At 37.7% G+C, this 14,243-nt stretch overlaps 1 long non-coding RNA gene across 2 annotated transcripts in view; it reads right to left on the bottom strand.

Annotated features, from left to right (window-relative positions):
- The window catches only part of LOC106015418 (uncharacterized), a 31,538-nt gene extending 25,767 nt beyond the window's left edge, over positions 1-5,771 (bottom strand). For both annotated transcript variants that reach the window (XR_011804265.1, XR_011804266.1), the window contains exons 1-2: positions 2,792-5,771; positions 1,520-1,604 (exon numbers count right to left, since the gene is read on the bottom strand). This is a non-coding gene — a long non-coding RNA (uncharacterized lncRNA). The remainder of the gene's footprint in view (positions 1-1,519; positions 1,605-2,791) is intronic.
- Between the last annotated feature and the right edge of the window lie 8,472 nt (positions 5,772-14,243).

Genomic DNA, 14,243 nt, shown 5'->3' with positions numbered 1-14,243 from the left:
AATTAATTGCATTTCCAAATCCCCATAGCAGCATTTAAAAATTATCTTTATTAAAGTATCTCCAATTATATAGATTCCTATATTTAGCTGGTGGTTTCACTCAGCTGCATTTTATTAATTTGGATTAACTCCATCTGCAGAATTGGAATTCTGTATCTCACTGTAACATCTCATAATTGGAATTCTTGAGTCCTTACCAGGAAAAAAAAAAAAAAAAAAAAAAACTTTATCAAAATGAACATTTTTATAATAGCAGCAGCACAGATATGTTGAAAGACAAGATGCTATTTAGCATTTAGCTACCAGGAAGGTGATTTAAACTAGCAGTCTGAAAGGAAATTCTGAGATTGTCAGCATAGTTACTGCCAATTTCAGCACAGAGTTGGCAACTAGTTAATTGTACGTAATACTAATATTTGAGCAGAAGAATGTCTTGTATGGTTTATATTGTTTTTGTTAAATCACATTTTGTGATAATTTTAAAAATTAAAGAAAGAATCTTGAACCGTTAATCGTGACATAATAGCATTGATATTTGTAGACTGGCATATTTTCTCTTACATAAAAGGGCTGAAATCTTTAGATTGAGACAGTAAAAGGCCATATTATGTTCTGGGAAATAAAATGACATTTTTTTTCAAGTTCATAAGTTAACAAAGATCCAATATAAAGATGTACCACTGCCACAAGTGCCACTAACACAATGCATTTAGAACTTCTTTGTTGAATGGTAAGTACTTGCCTTACTAAGTTTTTTGGAGCTCAGCTTTAAAGTCTTAGGAGAAGAGAGAGGCATTTACTACAGAGAATATATTTCCCTTTAAAACTCCCAGTAAGGTTTTCTTATTTCCTACTCCCCAGCAAATAATGTCAAAGAAGTAAAAGTAATTAATACTGCTCTCATCAACTATCCATTTTTAAAGTAGCTGTAGAGAATGTAAATAATAACACAAGAAAATAACCATATCTGAAATGGGAATATGGATGTTACTGGTGAGCTGTTCGTTTAGATTTTACTTGGACTATAACTCTCTCTGGTTCCTAAACCTGAAATGGCTATGAAAAATTCATTTATTTGTTTCAAAACAAGATGTGCTGTCAAAACAAAAATAGATATTACTCTTTTTCATCCTACCTGCCCTTGAGGGAACTGGATTTTAACTATATCTAGATAACGTCAACTCCTTTTTTAATGGAATTTTGAGGTACCTACATTGTTTTTATTCCATATTGGAATACAAACATTTCTCAGTAGTTGCATTATACTAGATTACTGTCAGAACAGGCTAAAAGCTGTCCTTCCTATACATTTTTTCCCAGTATTACATAGATGTGGGAATGTGAAAACTAAGAAATCCCTGGAAAATGGTTATTTCAAAACAGTTCTGATCACTGATTTATCTTTTGAATCTGTCCCTATGGCTTACCTCCAAAGTTAAATGTTGTGGGGCATTTGGTAGATATTTATATTCTGTAAATATGTACTGCTACAGCCTTGGAATCATACAATCATACATACCTCATTGTGTGGTTGTATGTGGTATGGAGAACAGAACAGAAAGAACAGCATTCTGTTTAAAGGTTGTCCTTTTTTTTCCATGGCACTGAAAGAAAATTGTTTGTTCATATGTGAATGCCATTAAAAAAGAAAGGGAACACAAGATGGCACAAAAGAGTAATGACTATTGTTACAACTCTTGCCTTCCTTCTTGATTCAGATAGAGAGAAAGCAGTTAGACCTGGGTACTTGGCTTAAATCAAAAAAGGCTGCTTGAGCCTACAGAGTAGGGCTTTGTACCTCATATGCTGTTGAGAAAGTGTCAGCATTTACTGACATACATTGCACTTAAACTTAGTGAACAAAAGAAGTGTAATGGCCCTCTTCTCTCCTGGATGGAGAGATGAAAGCAGGACATTCCATCCTTTGAAGTGCACAACATCTAGCAATGGAACAGATTTTGTTTTAAAAGGGGACAACGAAATAGAAAATTCCTTCTTTGGACAGCAGAAGGAAGAATGAGCATTTTTTCCATCGTATTTCAATAGAATTTTAAGTAAGTTTTGCTGTTACATTGCTAAACTCAAACATCTAAGTAAAATTTTATTTTGCCTTACTCATACTTTTATTTTAGAATTAGATTAAATCAAGTTTAAAATGTTCAGAATTATTTTGTTTAAGCATAGTATTACTTCTGGTATAACACTTTTTAAAGCAGACCTCAAGGGGAACAGACAGGGTAAAGAGAGGGAGGTTTTTTGCCTGCCAGTTTTATACTTCTCATTCTGTTTAATATATTAGTAGCCTACTTTTTCCTCTGAGAGATTTTTATTCTCTCTGTTCTCTAATGTACCAAATACGTTCCAAAATATGCTTTTGATTTCCTATGGTTTTACACATTTGAAATTCAAACTGAATGTATGTAATTAGGACCAGTTCACTTGAGTTCACTGAAATCACTTGAATTCTTTATTTTTTGTAGCAGTTTTAGCAAGATACTATTCGTTTTTCATGACACTCATTTCCTTACAAAAATATTAGGTCATTTAAAGAGTTTCTTCTTGAGAATAGAGGGCAATCGGTACATTGTCAATAGTAACAAACATGATGTTTTGGAGAACTATAACTGATTTTTTAGTTTAATCAGTCTTTCTTAAAATTTTTGAAGGCATACATGTGAAAATTGACATAATGGCAATGCTATATGATAAACCTCAGACTTTTAGACATATACAGGATTGTTCTAGACACAGCACTCATAAAATAAGTGTCAAGATTTTTTATTCTCCTTACCTCTTGGTCCAAGACCTCATCCACTGCAATAGCTATGACCATCAGATGTTCCAGTTTATGACAACCATGTGACAGCTTTTAGGCTTCAGGGAAGACAGCCAAACTGTTGAAATTTATAATGGAGGTTAAGCAGGGATGACAAGATTTTTTTTTTTTTTTTGAGAACATGGGATTGAGATTTCTTGTTTGGATAAAGAGTAACATGCAATGAAGACTGCCATTATTTGTAACATTTAGGCTGCCTCTATAGAGATAGAAATATCTATAAGAGCTTCAGATGTGGTTTCTAGATTCCACTATTATAAAAGATACTTTAGAATTAGGCCTAGATGCTCACATGTTTATCACTGAGCCCCCCATTTTTATATCTAATAGTTCATGTACTATTATCATGTATAAAATAATACCATTGTGCATAAACATAATGGATCATATTTACCCCCTTTTCATACATATTGGGCTGTACAGTACCAAGCAGTTAAAATGGTTCTTCACAGACTCACATACAGAAGTTCCGATTTTTTCCTCAGATGTAAAACCAGAACAAGTAATCTAGATAATCATTTTTCCTGTGCTTTCCCAATATTTATACATCAGTCTGATGATATAAGATATCAAATGAAGTAATGCACTGTTCATTTCCTATTGTTTTTTACTCATTTCTGGCATGTCCTTTTCTGTGATTTGGCATTATTGGTGACAATGAATACAATGACTGGCATTTGTTGAAAACTGCTTGTCTGTTCTTAAGACAGACAGATGTCTCATTATTTGTACATTTAAGATCACTTTAACTGCTCATGATTTAATATAAATATTAGAAGTATTTTACATAGGGAGAAAAAGGCAAGTCAGGCAATACAGAACTATGCCTTCATTTAAGGTTTCATCTAAATGCATTCTGTTGCCTTCAGGGGGCAGGGGCGACCTGGTTCAGGAACGGCACAGTGGCCAACCCCAGGCCGCTCGGTCCATCGGCTCACAGACACCAATGTGGTGGATGGCAAATGGCGGTTATTGTCGAGTCACATGGGCTTATATACCCGAGGCCCATAGCGTCACTTCCGCTTGCTTAAATCACAGGCCACACGCTACTGTCCATCAAGGGAGGGGCTCCACCTTTCCGTACAGCACGACATCTTCCGGCCGCCAGACCCTAACTACCCACATTTCCCCCCTCCCTATGCACAACCAAATTAGCTAAAATATAACAATCTTAAGATGTAAACATCATAACTTAACTAAAAAACATAAGGCACCATAACCAGGAGAAAACTAAGAGGTAACTGGTAACCCTGAGTAAATACACTCTTAAAGTAGTTGTTGGTGTTCTACCAACATAATGTTAACTTTTTCTAACCAACTTTTAACAAACAACACAAGCATATTTAGTATACAAGGTCCAAAGATAAGATCACACAAACGCATTGCAGCCCCCCACCCACGGAGGCCGCTTCGCTGGTGTCTGGATTCTGCCAGTGTGGAACTCTCAGGCTTAAACAGGACGCTTGCTGACTTATTGTCTTCTCATATCGCCGGGGTATACAGATTACAGGGGTGCCCGATGATCCGTTCCTGTGAACAGAAACTCAGTTTTCATTAGTTTTGTTCTGAAGTTGGGGCGTCGGCTGTTTGGAGCTTCTCTGGCCGCACGAGTTGCCATACCTTCGTGGGCCCTCAGGCCCTGGACTTGCGCCTGGGGGGTGATCACTGTTGGGTCCGTACCCATTAGCCGCTGCAGGCTAGAACCATACAGTGTGTGATCCGTCCCAGTTACTTGGGCCAGTTGTCTCTTACAGTTGTCCCCCCATTCTCGTTTAAAAATGATCATCCCACCCCCGTCAAAGATCAGTCTACAAGTTTGTTTGATATCAAACGGGAGCATGTCGTCTCCCCTGAAAACACCATCTATGAGGGTGGAGACCATTGCAGAATGAAGCCCTTTATCCACAATGGCTTTAACTATCGCTTGTACATCCTTAGGGTTTGTTGGTGAGTGAACCCTCTGCCCCCATCTGTCACCCAGACCGGGAACGCTAGCATGGCCGATAGAGCCAAGATGGTGCACGCAATCTTAATTTTCCTCCAATCTGTGAGAGGAATTTCTCTGCCTCGCGGTGCAGCTTTATTTCGGATGGGGATATTTTTGCTATCTGTCCCCATTTCCTCCTCCGAATGTGAATCGGTATCTGATCCGGAGTCGGAGCTTGACTGACTGCTCACCTCCGAGTTCCGGTCCCCTCCCATCGAGTTCCGGCCCCGCCCCCCACCCCTGCGGGCGGGCCGCTCCCTGCCTCGTGGCTCGCCCCGCCGCCATCTCAGCGAGTTGTTTGCGCCATAGGAGCGTGTTTTCGGATGGCCGTTCCGATCGGCTCTCTGCCCCTCTCTCACGCTTTTACCTCCTCCCTGGTCGTCCCCGCAACCGTTCTCTTTCTCGCATTTCCACGTGTTAGTAAAACCTAACGCTTCATCCCCGTTCCCGCCGGAGGCTTCTTCACCCGATTCTTCGTCTTCTAGTTCAGCACCGTACTGGGGCGCACATGGCCGTGGTCTCTCCCGGATTTCCCCAGGCTCTGGTTCCCCACCGGCACCCCTGGCTTCCTCAGCCGAGCCACCCCACAGCTTCCACAACTTTGATACGACCTTCACAAGGGTTTCCATCTTCCTTGTTGGTCCGGGAGCTTCCTCCCCGCCGGGCTGGTCCCGCCGCTCCGGCCGCCGTTCACCCGAATCAGGAGTTTTCCCGGGTTTCGGCACCACTTGTTGCCTTCAGGGGGCAGCGGCGACCTGGTTCAGGAACGGCACGGCGGCCAACCCCAGGCCGCTCGGTCCATCGGCTCACAGACACCAATGTGGTGGATGGCAAATGGCGTTTATTGTCGAGTCACATGGGGTTATATACCCGAGGCCCATAGCGTCACTTCCGCTTGCTTACATCACAGGCCACACGCTACTGTCCATCAAGGGAGGGGCTCCACCTTTCCGTACAGCGCCACATCTTCCGGCCGCCAGACCCTAACTACCCACACATTCTTAATAAAAAAGGAACACAACTTCTATCTCTGAATCATAAAAGAAGCTAACATCATACTGCACTTCCAATATTTAACACTATTACCAGGGAAGAATAGTTTGGAGTTTTGGAGAGGTTCAACCTAAATATTACTTTGTCTCTTTAAAAGACCTGACCTTTTAATTATCTTAGGTTAGTATTTGTTCTTGCCTTAGCAATGAAAGAGAAAGAATCTGTCCATTGTGAGTGTAGTTCAAGAAGAAAAAAAGATATATTTTTTTTCTCAATCCCATTAAATATGAGTTGGTGGAGCAGAAAAGAAATTCAAAAGATAAAGCTATACCAAGTTGCAAAGATTTAAATACTTTAACCTTTCCCCTTTGAAAATAGTATATATTACCTGTTTTGGAATTCTTTGTTTTGAACAAGTACAAAGAATAATTTTTTGTCCTTAAAACCCTAACGGTGATGTTGACCAGCTATACAGTTCATTTTGCAATTCAGATATTTACTTATCTATTCTCAGACCTTTAGACTTAAAACTCTCTCTCAGTTGAGGATAAAACCATCAGACCAGACCCTTGCAATTATCAAGAGAAGATTTTCCATAAGGAGACCTCCCTTTCAAGGACAGAACATAAGATGCTACATGTGAAGTTATGTGTGCTCTTTTAAAAGAATAAAGAACACTAGAACTCTTATGAGAAAAAAAGATATATACCACACAATCTGAGTCTGAGACTGGAAACTTACTCACTCCCTAATCAGCAAAAATGTCTTCACTGAAAAATCTCGACCCACTGTTTGTACTAATTTATACAGTCTGAGATAGCCAAATCATGAAACAGAGGGGGAGGAACTGTACATTGAGATCCATAGTAATGGAAAATAAAACAAAACCATGACTGTAAACAAACAAACAAACAAACAAACAAACAGAAACACCTGAAACCCTTCAACTTGAACAGAACTAAGCCTCTTCAGACCAAATTTTAGGAAAGGGAGGAGGGAAAGTTGAGAAAAAATAAGCCCTTTTATATTTCAAAATTATTTCTCTTATATGAGAACTTAATAGTTGGTTCTGGAAAGTGAAATCCAGACGTGGTCCTTCTATGTCCACATCCAATCTAATCAGAGTGACACACATGTTCCAGGATTCATGATTTAATTTTTCTTCTCACATTTGATATAGTCGTTATATTCAGATCTAAAGTAAATTGCTTGACTGCTTCCAATTTTATCCTAGAAATACATTCCTGCATATAGAGGATATAAACTGCAAAAGAATAAATGTATCTTTATGAATTTGGAGCATTTTTAAATTGTCAGTGCTTCTGTTCCTCTTATAACTAAATGCAGCATGGAATAGTGAAATGCTCAGCTTCATAGAGTAACTAATATTTCTAGATTTATTAAAAGGTTCCATTTTATAAACCTGCCAAACTTGCAAATTCCATTCTCAGAGCTACAGCTTAAATCAATATAATTTTAACTATTTTCAATCACACATTAGTTTAATGCAATAATTTCATTCTGAAACTTGGGAGCACTTAGTATTAATTCAACTAATGAGAAGTGGCAGTCTCCCTCTTATATGGAAAATGTAATTTAAAAAAGAAGTATTGATCCAGTTAAGTCTGAATGGTGAAAAATAATGCCTGCCTATAATCTTAGAAATTCTTTCATCTCACATTATTAGAGCTTCAAGCTAAAACTACTGTTACTTTGCTTTGTTCAGAGATGGTTCAAAATGAAAAGCTTGGATCTGGATTTCAAGAAGCTCAGATTCCACATCCAGATCTCCACATCTGCACAACTTTCTAGAATTCTTAGTTCTCTCCATGTTTCAGACTCAGCAGTAGTTCAGTTTTATTTCAGAAACATCTTGAAATTTAGTTTACCATTTAATATACCATTACCATTTACCACATGGACACACATGATGGTAATGCAAGAGAATCTGACAGCAGGATTTGCCCTGATTAAGAAATAAGCTCTCACCAACACAGCTGAAATAGTATAATCCTCAAATGCAAATTCTTCTTTAGATTCTCTGTCAATGGAGACCCTAGATTTGATAATATTTATCATTCTAATATTCATCATTCATTTCTAATAAGACTAAAATTAATCTAAACTGGAATTTTCATAATTCACATGTAATTGAATCAGGTCATGCAAGCGCATAGTTCAAACAAAGTTCTAGTGAAAACACTCAGGATTCCTAATTAAAATTCAGCCATCAAACTGATCTGATCTTTGAGCTGATTTTCCAAGAGCTAGTCTTATTCAGCCATCCTCTGGCTATTGCTCAATCATCCTGTCACAGATAATCCATCCTTGAGATTCATAACAGGTTTTTATTGGCATTCATTTGGGAGAACCTGGCACATCTGATTTGTAGCCTTGTCATAAGAGTAATGAAGGAATTCTAAACTCATGCCAGCAAAGTAATTAGACCACAGTATCATATGTTACACTTACATGCACACTGAGTGGCTGGCTAAGCATTATCAGCATCATCAATTTATGGACAAAAAAGATGAAATACAGACAAGATCAGCTTAATTTTTTATTGTATTTACCATACTACGTGCATCCATAGAAAGCTAGATCAATAGAAGCATGAGTTAAATGATGGAAGATAAGCCTAGTCTAAAAGTCCTTCTCTATAACCAAAGATTAATTTCTATATCCATCACTCTTATGTTGTATCTCACAGTTCTGGTATTTCAACTGTAAAAAGCAAATACTGGCCACTGAAATCCAGATACTCTTTCCTTACATGGGATGTTCATTATCACAAACACTACCTAATAGCACAGCACAGACAGGGTGGAGGTACAGGTATATAAAAGAGATGGACACTAAAAAAATATGTGAAAAGTTGGGTTTTGGAGTGCATTGACAACTTCCTGACACAGGTGACTGGGGAGCTGATGAGGGCACAGGCTCTGCTGGACCTGACTCTTGCCAACTAGTCAGGGGTCTGAAGACTAGGAGCAGGCTCAGCTGCAGTACAGGATCCTGAGATACGCAAATGAGCCAACCTGCAGCCCTTCAAAAGAGAAGATTTTTGGCCTGTTGAGGAACCTGCTTTTAAGAATTCCATGGGATACTGTCCTGGGAATGAGAGGAGATAAGGAGAGCTGGCTGATTCACTTACTCTGAACTCAAGAATGGTCCATTTGCATGAGAAAGAAATCAAGAAAAGCCAGAAGGAGGTCTGAACGTAGGGAGTGCTAGATAGAATGTGCTGTCCTTCAGAGGGCCATTGGCAGGCTAGAGAAATAGATGGACAAGAACTTCAAGATGTTCAAAATGCAGAACTTCAAGATGTTCAAAAGTCCTGTACATGAGGAGGAATAGCTCCCTGGGTACCAGTACGGGATGAGGCCTGACTGGTTGTGTGAAATATGTTCATCTGATTCGTGTCAATATGGAACAATGCTAGGGCCTCATGATGAAATGTGACCTTCTGTCTTACATACCTTTGTATAACCACAAGTCCAAGAGAAACAGAGTGGTTAGTGTATATAGTTCTTGTATCTTGCAAAAGAATGGTCTAGCAGTCCGTGTTGATAGAGGGTTTGAAGGGTAAACCTTGAGACTTGGGTCTGGGAGATAAGAGAATAGGGGGCAGTTTTTTGAGATAACTGCAGACTATTTCATGAGACACAACTTTCTGACATCTGGCCCAGAGACTACTAAATAAGGAGAGGGGGAAAGCTGAAGAACGACCGAAGGACAAAGCCTGAGAGGAAGACTATGAGACTGGTACGCATGCATCTGTGGGATGGTTCAGGTCCCGGGAAACTAATTATAATAACCCTTCCTTTTCCAAAAGTGGTGATGAATATGTATTAGCCTAGGAAAATAAAAACCAGCCACCTGACATAACTTGTGTTCATCTATGTGGAGCGGAGACTCCCGGCGCACCCAGCACTGTTTGCTTGCCTCTATTCATTTAATAAATTGTAAACTGTAATTGCAATCCTATTTTGGACTCAGTCATTTATTACAGTTGGAAGACAGGTTTGCAGAAAAGGCCTTGGGACCTGTTCTGGTGGATAACAAAATGTCCGTGAGCCAGAAATACTCCCTTGCAGCAATAAGTCCAACAATCTCTTTAGCTGCTTTAGGCAAAGCATTGCCAACAGGTTGAGGGAGGGAGGAGATCTTTCCCTGGAGAGATGCATCTGGTGTTCCAGTTCCAATGCTACGCTCCCCAGTACAGGAAAGAACATGGACATGTACTGCAGTGAGTCCAATGAAGTCCAAGACAATTAAAGGTTTGGATCATCTGTCTGATGAGGAGAGGCTGAGACAGCTGGGGCTCTTTAGCCTGGACCATAGAAGGCTCGAGGGAATTTTACCCATGTGTATAAATACCTCACTGGGGAGTAAAGAAGAGGGAGCCATGTTCTTCTAAGTGGTCTCCCATGACAGGACAAGAGGTAATGGCCACAAACTGAAATACAGGACGTACCATTTAAAAACAAGAAGGAAAGTGGTGGGTGTTTTTGTGTTTGTTTGTTTGTTTGTTTTTGTTTTGTTTTGTTTTGTTTTGTTTTGAGAATGGTCAAATAAATGCTGGAACAGGTTCTGCCCAGAGTTTGTAGTCTCTATCCTTGAAGATACTCAAAAACTAACTGGACACAGCCCTAATCAACCTACTCCTGCTGACCTTGCTCTTGGATTAGATCATCTTCAGAGGTGCCTTTGTGCCTCAGCCATTCTGTGTGATTCTATGACAACAATAAGGTCCAGGTTGTAGTATTTTTCTTTCTGTATCACAGCAATCACAGTGTAATCGCAGTAATGACATGCCTATTATTGATGCAGAGGAGTTCTAGATACATACTGAGTGTCAGCAAGACCAAGACAAAATGATGAGGTTTTTCTCTAGTTCTTGTTTGGACAAAACAGAGAAAGAAGACTATTAAGTGAAAGCAATACCACCTCAAACAGTTATTACTTAACGCTGATACTACCACCTTGTGTCTGTAGGTCTAAAAGATTTTTACCATATGTTGACATCATGCATTGCTCATTTACTTTGAATATTAAGAATACTTTCATATTCTTAAGTAAACTGTAAATTTTCTGTGAAGACAATTGATATGTTGTAATATTTGTATATACACAACTTTTAAAAGGGAGAAATATATGAATGGCTAAAAGCAATAAATTTCACTTGCCTATAACATTGAGTCTGAGGATCCCTCAGATGTAACAAAACAGTGGCACTACTGCTCCAAGCCAAAAGAAAGCCAGACACTTTTTAACAAAAGAGAGAAAGAGGACAAATGTCATTTATTAAGCATCCATTGTGACTCATAAAATATGTAAATACACACCTGTCCAATAAGCAGGTTTTGCTCATGAATTACTAGTGTGTTTTTTCAGCACTCAGAGGAACATTTTGTGGTTAATTCTGCTTCCAAAGGGATGTTGAGGACAAATGTTCTTTCTCTAAAAGATCTTACTGAGTTACTCAGCTAATATTTAAAGATTACTAGTCAGAATAAAGGTCTGCTACTGTTTCAATCAGACTGTGATTTGATTTCTTTATTGGAGAAAAAGCTGCTTAGTTATGTATTTCATGTATTGTACTGTTGCTCAGACTTTTGGTAGGGAATCATATATCTGATGAATGTAATGTGCTTTGTAGTATTTCTGAGTTAATTTCTCTGGAATTATTTAGAAATAGTTTAGATTGATTACTCTGTTTTTGGCTTCTCCAAAAATTTTAGTGTATCAGTTCAGGGGAAAATAAAGCAGACTTACCTTTCTGGTGTGAAAATGACAAAAGTCAGATATCAAGAGAGAAGATAAGAAACTGGATATCTCTTCAGGAGGGAACAGTCATTAATCTTGGATTTACCTAGAATATGAACCAATCTTTGATACTACGCAGTTACATGCATCTATAGATAATTCTTTGTCTACCATTAAATGGAAAATAATTTTAGTTGCAGGAGCAGAAAAAAAAATGTTGCTTTTGTTCTTAATATAACCTGAAGCCTATCTAATATATTAAAAATACCAATTTCTGAACATTTACTCATATAGTGTTTTTTAATGCAAACAGCAACATCAGTTGTTGAAGTTATCTGCTCTGGCAAAAGAAACCATATTCCACATTTAAGTCTTAATTACACAGGATGAGGATGTGTTCCCTAAGAGTTTTTCCTCAATATAAAAACAAACAAACAAACAAACAAAAAAAAAAAAAAAAAAAAAAAAAAAAAACAAAGAAATATTGAAGTGATTAAAAGAAATGTGGTTACCAAGTATGGCTGTATATGAATCATAAATACCGGAATAGAAACAGAAAGGATAAATCTGATTAAATAAATTATGTACACTGAAATTCAGATTTTTCAGACTCTGTTTGCATGTATTTTCCTGTTCATAGTAAGGCATACTTCATAAATACTTAATAAATGCTTCATAAAGCATTGTTCCCAAATAATAAACCATTATCTAGTAAACTACCTTAAAAACAGCTTCAATAACCCTCAGCTAACGTAAAAAACATGAGATTGGGTTATTTTACTTATTAGGCAATTTTATTTATAATATTGTAAATGACTTATATTCTGAAATAGTCCTGTACTTGGATTTCTACAGAATGAATGACTCATCTTTTTTGAAGACACAAACTAATAAATCATTTCTTCTTCTTACTATGACAACATTGAGGACTGCAACACAAACCTTGCCATTGCTCCAGCTGCACAATAGCACTTCCGTTGAAGTAACATAATACAGTGGACAACCTTGACTGGCATTAAGAAAATGCAAGGCTACTTGGAATCACAGAATCATGGAGTCACAAATGGTTTGGATCAACTAATTCCTAACCCTCTGCCATGTGCAGGTACATCCTTCCACTAGATGAAGTTGCTCAAAAAGTAGTTCTTTGGAAGGAGCTACTCTTCCTTTCATCTGTTCTGCCACAAACCTCTTCTCCTTTTTTTTTCTGACCACAAAAAAAATATCTATTTTTAGAAAGATGATACTTTAGAAAGTATCTATTTTTAGAATACATTTTATGGATGATGTCTTGCTCTGGAAGCTTAAGTGACGCTTCAGTGTTTTCCAGAGTATATCCTGATGTCAGTCTCTTCCAAAGTTCGCTGTGCAGGTCAGCTATAGGAAAGGGAGTGTAAAAATAGAGCTGGGGCTGAGTTATGGGAGACTGAAAATCTGAAAGTGTCAGACCTGCTGTTTCTCTGCTAGACTGGGTCTATAGGGAATGCAGCCAGACTGTTTTATCCCAGGGCCTGCAATGGACTTCTAACAACCAAAGAATAAGAAGGGCATAAGAAGATTTTAACTTCCTTTCGCCACATTATCCTTCACCTGGACATGCCACACATCTTCCTAATATTAAACCACCTAATAATGCAAGGACATTTATTTATTTATTTATTTATTTATTAGATACAAGAAAAGAAAAAACACTCTGAAAAATGAAACTGATCCAGAAATAACTGCTGGTTATGAATTTCTTGAAGCTACTTCTCCTCAACATCTGTAAGTTTTAAGTCAGCATTTTTGTCTCTGAGTACGGACCAAAATGCCAGAGAAACCACAATCATTCCATTGTGGTTTTAAGCCACATTTTAGTATAATAAAGAACAACAACAAAAATCCCTTTATTTTAGAAAATCTGTTCCCGGTACCATTATTATCATTTTCCGCTACTTCACCACCTCCCAAAACAGTTAATATTCAGTTTGATTAAATAAACAAAGATATTCCTAATCTGATTACAAGAGTCTGTCTCTAAAATGAGAGTTGACTAGCAAGAGATGAAGCTCAGCCATGAGTCAGTCATGTCCAGAATCAGAATAAAGGGAAAAAAAAATTTGGCATTCTGTTAAGTTTACAAAAGAATTTTAAGATTTTGAATTGCTGTTCTTGTTTTTCATTTCAAACCTTTATTAAATACTGGACACTATATAATCAACTACTTTCAATTAAATGTGTTTTTAAAATCGGTTTAATGAATTCGGAAGGCTAGTGTCCTGAGTAATTTGTAATTTTTTGAGTTCCTGTTTTCTTTTGATACTAAGGGATTTCAAAATATCCCCAGTTTATTTTGTTGCTGCTGTTGTTGTCGGTAGATTTAGTTCCAGAGTAAATTAATCTGATGGGGTGAAGTAAATGAGGCAAAATTTCAGAGAGAGTACTGAAATATCTGATTCTTCCAAGATTTTGGACATATTTTTTACCACATTTTTGATCAACTTCATTCCCAATATTAGTACTGATTCTTTTTTACAGTTTTAATGTCTCAAAGACAGTTTTTCATTTTTTTTTTTCATTCACCCAGACCACAAAGACAAAAAAAAAATAATGCTTGGACAATTTTTCAATGAGACCGATAACTTTATACACTATTTCAAGGTTATCTTTATTGATAAT

This window comes from Anas platyrhynchos, chromosome 1 (genome assembly GCF_047663525.1).
Source record: "Anas platyrhynchos isolate ZD024472 breed Pekin duck chromosome 1, IASCAAS_PekinDuck_T2T, whole genome shotgun sequence".
Taxonomy (NCBI): Eukaryota; Metazoa; Chordata; class Aves; order Anseriformes; family Anatidae; genus Anas; species Anas platyrhynchos.
The sequence above is the reverse complement of the archived record's forward strand: the minus strand, read 5'-3'. Positions and strand labels throughout refer to the sequence as shown.